We start from the raw sequence: 7778 nt of genomic DNA, 5'->3' as shown, positions 1-7778 counted from the left end.
CCCGAAAAAAAACGACAGTGGTACCCCTTTCGTTTTTTTTTTTCGGGCGAAAAATTAAGTTTCTCCAATCTTCTCAAAACTCTGGATTCTGATAGAGGGCCATGAGACTTAAACCTGAGTGCAAAAATGGAGGCTCTAGACCCTTCCAGAGCTGAGATATCGAAACTCAAAAATTCGACCCGAAAAAAAAAACGACAGTGGTACCCCTTTCGTTTTTTTTTTTTGGGCGAAAAATTAAGTTTCTCCAATCTTCTCAAAACTCCGTATTCTGATAGAGGGCCATGAGACTTAGACCTGAGTGCAAAAATGGAGGCTCTAGCCCCTTCCAGAGCTGAGATATCGAAAATCAAAAATTCGGCCCGAAAAAAAAAACGACAGTGGTACCCCTTACGTTTTTTTTTTTTCGGGCGAAAAATTAAGTTTCTCCAATCTTCCCAAAACTCTGGATTCTGATAGAGGGCCATGAGACTTAGACCTGAGTGCAAAAATGGAGGCTCTAGACCCTTCCAGAGCTGAGATATCGAAATTCAAAATTTCGACTCGAAAAAAAACGACAGTGTTACCCCTTTCGTTTTTTTTTCATTTTTGGGCGAAAAATTAAGTTTCTCCAATCTTCTCAAAACTCTGGATTCTGATAGAGGGCCACAAGACTTGGACCTGAGTGCAAAAATGGAGGCTGTAGACCCTTCCAGAGCTGAGATATCGAAATTCAAAATTTCTACCCGAAAAAAAACGACAGTGTTACCCCTTTCGTTTTTTTTCATTTTTGGGCGAAAAATTACATTTCTCCAATCTTCTCAAAACTCTGGATTCTGATAGAGGGCCACACGACTTTGACCTGAGTGCAAAAATGGAGGCTCTAGACCCTTCCAGAGCTGATATATCGAAATTCAAAATTTTGACCCGAAAAAAAACCCGACAGTGTTACCCCTTTCGTTTTTTTTTTCATTTTTGGGCGAAAAATTAAGTTTCTCCAATCTTCTCAAAACTCTGGATTATGATAGAGGGCCACAAGACTTTGACCTGAGTGCAAAAATGGAGGCTCTAGACCCTTCCAGAGCTGAGATATCGAAAATCAAAAATTCGGCCCGAAAAAAAAACGACAGTGGTACCCCTTATGTTTTTTTTTCAGGCGAAAAATTAAGTTTCTCCAATCTTCCCAAAACTCTGGATTCTGATAGAGGGCCATGAAACTTAGACCTGAGTGCAAAAATGGAGGCTCTAGACCCTTCCAGAGCTGAGATATCGAAACTCAAATATTCGACCCGAAAAAAAAAACGACAGTGGTACCCCTTTCGTTTTTTTTTTTTCGGGCGAAAAATTAAGTTTCTCCAATCTTCCCAAAACTCTGGATTCTGATAGAGGGCCATGAGACTTAGACCTGAGTGCAAAAATGGAGGCTCTAGACCCTTCCAGAGCTGAGATATCGAAACTCAAATATTCGACCCGAAAAAAAACGACAGTGTTACCCCTTTCGTTTTTTTTTCATTTTTGGGCTAAAAATTAAGTTTCTCCAATCTTCTCAAAACTCTGGATTCTGATAGAGGGCCATGAGACTTAAACCTGAGTTCAAAAATGGAGGCTCTAGCCCCTTCCAGAGCTGAGATATCGAAACTCAAATATTCGACCCGAAAAAAAAAAACGACAGTGGTACCCCTTTTGTTTTGTTTTTTTCGGGCGAAAAATTAAGTTTCTCCAATCTTCTCAAAACTCTGGATTCTTATAGAGGGCCATGAGACTTAGACCTGAGTACAAAAATGGAGGCTCTAGACCCTTCCAGAGCTGAGATATCGAAACTCAAAAATTCGACCCGAAAAAAAAACGACAGTGGTACCCCTTTCGTTTTTTTTTTTCGGGCGAAAAATTAAGTTTCTCCAATCTTCTCAAAACTCTGTATTCTGATAGAGGGCCATTAGACTTAGACCTGAGTGCATAAATGGAGGCTCTAGCCCCTTCCAGAGCTGAGATATCGAAACTCAAAAATTCGGCCCGAAAAAAAAAAACGACAGTGGTACCCCTTACGTTTTTGTTTTTTTTCAGGCGAAAAATTAAGTTTCTCCAATCTTCCCAAAACTCTGGATTCTGATAGAGGGCCATGAGACTTAGACCTGAGTGCAAAAATGGAGGCTCTAGACCCTTCCAGAGCTGAGATATCGAAACTCAAAATTTCGACCCGAAAAAAAACGACAGTGTTACCCCTTTCGTTTTTTTTTCATTTTTGGGCGAAAAATTAAGTTTCTCCAATCTTCTCAAAACTCTGGATTCTGATAGAGGGCCACAAGACTTGGACCTGAGTGCAAAAATGGAGGCTCTAGACCCTTCCAGAGCTGAGATATCGAAATTCAAAATTTCGACCCGAAAAAAAAACGACAGTGTTACCTCTTTCGTTTTTTTTCATTTTTGGGCGAAAAATTACATTTCTCTAATCTTCTCAAAACTCTGGATTCTGATAGAGGAACACACGACTTTGACCTGAGTGCAAAAATGGAGGCTCTAGACCCTTCCAGAGCTGATATATCGAAATTCAAAATTTTGACCCGAAAAAAAAACCGACAGTGTTACCCCTTTCGTTTTTTTTTTTCATTTTTGGGCGAAAAATTAAGTTTCTCCAATCTTCTCAAAACTCTGGATTATGATAGAGGGCCACAAGACTTTGACCTGAGTGCAAAAATGGAGGCTCTAGACCCTTCCAGAGCTGAGATATCGCAAATCAAAAATTCGGCCCGAAAAAAAAACGACAGTGGTACCCCTTATGTTTTTTTTTTTTTAGGCGAAAAATTAAGTTTCTCCAATCTTCCCAAAACTCTGGATTCTGATAGAGGGCCATGAAACTTAGACCTGAGTGCAAAAATGGAGGCTCTAGACCCTTCCAGAGCTGAGATATCGAAACTCAAATATTCGACCCGAAAAAAAAACGACAGTGGTACCCCTTTCGTTTTTTTTTTTTCGGGCGAAAAATTAAGTTTCTCCAATCTTCTCAAAACTCTGGATTCTGATAGAGGGCCACGAGACTTAAACCTGAGTGCAAAAATGGAGGCTCTAGACCCTTCCAGAGCTGAGATATCGAAACTCAAAAATTCGACCCGAAAAAAAAACGACAGTGGTACCCCTTTCGTTTTTTTTTTTCGGGCGAAAAATTAAGTTTCTCCAATCTTCTCAAAACTCTGGATTCTGATAGAGGGCCATGAGACTTAAACCTGAGTGCAAAAATGGAGGCTCTAGACCCTTCCAGAGCTGAGATATCGAAACTCAAAAATTCGACCCGAAAAAAAAAACGACAGTGGTACCCCTTTCGTTTTTTTTTTTTGGGCGAAAAATTAAGTTTCTCCAATCTTCTCAAAACTCCGTATTCTGATAGAGGGCCATGAGACTTAGACCTGAGTGCAAAAATGGAGGCTCTAGCCCCTTCCAGAGCTGAGATATCGAAAATCAAAAATTCGGCCCGAAAAAAAAAAACGACAGTGGTACCCCTTACGTTTTTTTTTTTTCGGGCGAAAAATTAAGTTTCTCCAATCTTCCCAAAACTCTGGATTCTGATAGAGGGCCATGAGACTTAGACCTGAGTGCAAAAATGGAGGCTCTAGACCCTTCCAGAGCTGAGATATCGAAATTCAAAATTTCGACTCGAAAAAAAACGACAGTGTTACCCCTTTCGTTTTTTTTCATTTTTGGGCGAAAAATTACATTTCTCCAATCTTCTCAAAACTCTGGATTCTGATAGAGGGCCACACGACTTTGACCTGAGTGCAAAAATGGAGGCTCTAGACCCTTCCAGAGCTGATATATCGAAATTCAAAATTTTGACCCGAAAAAAAAACCGACAGTGTTACCCCTTTCGTTTTTTTTTTCATTTTTGGGCGAAAAATTAAGTTTCTCCAATCTTCTCAAAACTCTGGATTCTGATAGAGGGCCATGAGACTTAGACCTGAGTTCAAAAATGGAGGCTCTAGCCCCTTCCAGAGCTGAGATATCGAAACTCAAATATTCGACCCGAAAAAAAAAAACGACAGTGGTACCCCTTTTTTTTTTTCGGGCGAAAAATTAAGTTTCTCCAATCTTTTCAAAACTCTGGAATCTGATAGAGGGCCATGAGACTTAGACCTGAGTACAAAAATGGAGGCTCTAGACCCTTCCAGAGCTGAGATATCGAAACTCAAAAATTCGACCCGAAAAAAAAACGACAGTGGTACCCCTTTCGTTTTTTTTTTTTCGGGCGAAAAATTAAGTTTCTCCAATCTTCTCAAAACTCTGGATTCTGATAGAGGGCCATGAGACTTAAACCTGAGTGCAAAAATGGAGGCTCTAGACCCTTCCAGAGCTGAGATATCGAAACTCAAAAATTCAACCCGAAAAAACAACAACAGTTGTACCCCTTTCGTTTTTTTTTTTCGGGCGAAAAATTAAGTTTCTCCAATCTTCTCAAAACTCTGGATTCTGATAGAGGGCCATGAGACTTAAACCTGAGTGCAAAAATGGAGGCTCTAGACCCTTCCAGAGCTGAGATATCGAAACTCAAAAATTCGACCCGAAAAAAAAACGACAGTGGTACCCCTTTCGGTTTTTTTTTCGGGCGAAAAAGGAAGTTTCTCCAATCTTCTCAAAACTCTGGATTCTGATAGAGGGCCATGAGACTTAAACCTGAGTTAAAAAATGGAGGCTCTAGCCCCTTCCAGAGCTGAGATATCGAAACTCAAATATTCGATCCGAAAAAAAAAACGACAGTGGTACCCCTTTTTTTTTTTTTTCGGGCGAAAAATGAAGTTTCTCCAATCTTCTCAAAACTCTGGAATCTGATAGAGGGCCATGAGACTTAGACCTGAGTACAAAAATGGAGGCTCTAGACCCTTCCAGAGCTGAGATATCGAAACTCAAAAATTCGACCCGAAAAAAAAACGACAGTGGTACCCCTTTCGTTTTTTTTTTTTCGGGCGAAAAATTAAGTTTCTCCAATCTTCTCAAAACTCTGGATTCTGATAGAGGGCCATGAGACTTAAACCTGAGTGCAAAAATGGAGGCTCTAGACCCTTCCAGAGCTGAGATATCGAAACTCAAAAATTCAACCCGAAAAAACAACAACAGTGGTACCCCTTTCGTTTTTTTTTTCGGGCGAAAAATTAAGTTTCTCCAATCTTCTCAAAACTCTGGATTCTGATAGAGGGCCATGAGACTTAAACCTGAGTGCAAAAATGGAGGCTCTAGACCCTTCCAGAGCTGAGATATCGAAACTCAAAAATTCGACCCGAAAAAAAAACGACAGTGGTACCCCTTTCGTTTTTTTTTTTTCGGGCGAAAAATTAAGTTTCTCCAATCTTCTCAAAACTCTGGATTCTGATAGAGGGCCACGAGACTTAAACCTGAGTGCAAAAATGGAGGCTCTAGACCCTTCCAGAGCTGAGATATCGAAACTCAAAAATTCGACCCGAAAAAAAACCGACAGTGGTACCCCTTTCGTTTTTTTTTTTCGGGCGAAAAATTAAGTTTCTCCAATCTTCTCAAAACTCTGGATTCTGATAGAGGGCCATGAGACTTAAACCTGAGTGCAAAAATGGAGGCTCTAGACCCTTCCAGAGCTGAGATATCGAAACTCAAAAATTCGACCCGAAAAAAAAAACGACAGTGGTACCCCTTTCGTTTTTTTTTTTTGGGCGAAAAATTAAGTTTCTCCAATCTTCTCAAAACTCCGTATTCTGATAGAGGGCCATGAGACTTAGACCTGAGTGCAAAAATGGAGGCTCTAGCCCCTTCCAGAGCTGAGATATCGAAACTCAAAAATTCGGCCCGAAAAAAAAAAACGACAGTGGTACCCCTTTCGTTTTTTTTTTTTCGGGCGAAAAATTAAGTTCCTCCAATCTTCCCAAAACTCTGGATTCTGATAGAGGGCCATGAGACTTAGACCTGAGTGCAAAAATGGAGGCTCTAGACCCTTCCAGAGCTGAGATATCGAAATTCAAAATTTCGACCCGAAAAAAAACGACAGTGTTACCCCTTTCGTTTTTTTTTTCATTTTTGGGCGAAAAATTAAGTTTCTCCAATCTTCTCAAAACTCTGGATTCTGATAGAGGGCCACAAGACTTGGACCTGAGTGCAAAAATGGAGGCTCTAGACCCTTCCAGAGCTGAGATATCGAAATTCAAAATTTCGACCCGAAAAAAAAAACGACAGTGTTACCCCTTTCGTTTTTTTTTCATTTTTGGGCGAAAAATTACATTTCTCCAATCTTCTCAAAACTCTGGATTCTGATAGAGGGCCACACGACTTTGACCTGAGTGCAAAAATGGAGGCTCTAGACCCTTCCAGAGCTGATATATCGAAATTCAAAATTTTGACCCGAAAAAAAAACCGACAGTGTTACCCCTTTCGTTTTTTTTTTCATTTTTGGGCGAAAAATTAAGTTTCTCCAATCTTCTCAAAACTCTGGATTTTGATAGAGGGCCACAAGACTTTGACCTGAGTGCAAAAATGGAGGCTCTAGACCCTTCCAGAGCTGAGATATCGAAAATCAAAAATTCGGCCCGAAAAAAAAACGACAGTGGTACCCCTTATGTTTTTTTTTTTCAGGCGAAAAATTAAGTTTCTCCAATCTTCCCAAAACTCTGGATTCTGATAGAGGGCCATGAAACTTAGACCTGAGTGCAAAAATGGAGGCTCTAGACCCTTCCAGAGCTGAGATATCGAAACTCAAATATTCGACCCGAAAAAAAAAAACGACAGTGGTACCCCTTTCGTTTTTTTTTTTTCGGGCGAAAAATTAAGTTTCTCCAATCTTCTCAAAACTCTGGATTCTGATAGAGGGCCATGAGACTTAAACCTGAGTTCAAAAATGGAGGCTCTAGCCCCTTCCAGAGCTGAGATATCGAAACTCAAAAATTCGGCCCGAAAAAAAAACGAGTGGTACCCCTTATGTTTTTTTTTTTCAGGCGAAAAATTAAGTTTCTCCAATCTTCCCAAAACTCTGGATTCTGATAGAGGGCCATGAGACTTAGACCTGAGTGCAAAAATGGAGGCTCTAGACCCTTCCAGAGCTGAGATATCGAAACTCAAATATTCGACCCGAAAAAAAAAACGACAGTGGTACCCCTTTCGTTTTTTTTTTTCGGGCGAAAAATTAAGTTTCTCCAATCTTCTCAAAACTCTGGATTCTGATAGAGGGCCACGAGACTTAAACCTGAGTGCAAAAATGGAGGCTCTAGACCCTTCCAGAGCTGAGATATCGAAACTCAAAAATTCGACCCGAAAAAAAAACGACAGTGGTACCCCTTTCGTTTTTTTTTTTCGGGCGAAAAATTAAGTTTCTCCAATCTTCTCAAAACTCTGGATTCTGATAGAGGGCCATGAGACTTAAACCTGAGTGCAAAAATGGAGGCTCTAGACCCTTCCAGAGCTGAGATATCGAAACTCAAAAATTCGACCCGAAAAAAAAAACGACAGTGGTACCCCTTTCGTTTTTTTTTTTTTGGGTGAAAAATTAAGTTTCTCCAATCTTCTCAAAACTCCGTATTCTGATAGAGGGCCATGAGACTTAGACCTGAGTGCAAAAATGGAGGCTCTAGCCCCTTCCAGAGCTGAGATATCGAAACTCAAAAATTCGGCCCGAAAAAAAAAACGACAGTGGTACCCCTTTCGTTTTTTTTTTTTTCGGGCGAAAAATTAAGTTCCTCCAATCTTCCCAAAACTCTGGATTCTGATAGAGGGCCATGAGACTTAGACCTGAGTGCAAAAATGGAGGCTCTAGACCCTTCCAGAGCTGAGATATCGAAATTCAAAATTTCGACCCGAAA

This window comes from Pimephales promelas, chromosome 3 (assembly GCF_988280905.1).
Source record: "Pimephales promelas chromosome 3, fPimPro1.hap1.1, whole genome shotgun sequence".
Taxonomy (NCBI): Eukaryota; Metazoa; Chordata; class Actinopteri; order Cypriniformes; family Leuciscidae; genus Pimephales; species Pimephales promelas.
This window is presented reverse-complemented; position numbering follows the sequence as displayed.